The sequence below is a fragment of the Arachis ipaensis genome, chromosome B07 (assembly GCF_000816755.2).
Source record: "Arachis ipaensis cultivar K30076 chromosome B07, Araip1.1, whole genome shotgun sequence".
Taxonomy (NCBI): domain Eukaryota; kingdom Viridiplantae; phylum Streptophyta; class Magnoliopsida; order Fabales; family Fabaceae; genus Arachis; species Arachis ipaensis.
In genome coordinates this window covers 39,490,027-39,490,456 of record NC_029791.2, presented here as the reverse complement: position 1 = coordinate 39,490,456, position 430 = coordinate 39,490,027, and positions in this window count along the sequence as shown.

The following is a 430-nucleotide window of genomic DNA, read 5'->3' as shown; positions in this document are numbered from 1 at the left end:
ATATGTTATAAAATAAAATATATATATCCAAATGTAAAATATATTCATGTTTATATATGTAAAATTTACCAGTAATATTTCTTTTTATAACTATAGCAGGTATAGCCGAAAATCAGCCACTGGAATAACAATTAATTTAGTAATTTAGTGTGTAGATAGATTTTTTTTTCTCTTACCCATTTTTGAATAGTGTGGAGGTGTGCTTGTATGACTCTGGAGTATCTGGTTGATCTTGTTTGTTAATAAATTTATGATTTCGTTTGTTATTTGATAAATTAAGAATGTGAGAAGAGGGTGTGTCCTCTCCTCTTTCTCTCTCACTCTCTGATAAAATGGGAAATAGTGTTTCTATTTTGGTTTCTATGAATTTGGCGCTCCAACAAACAAATCCCTCCAATTCTCCCCTCTGTCCCCGTTACCCCACAATCTC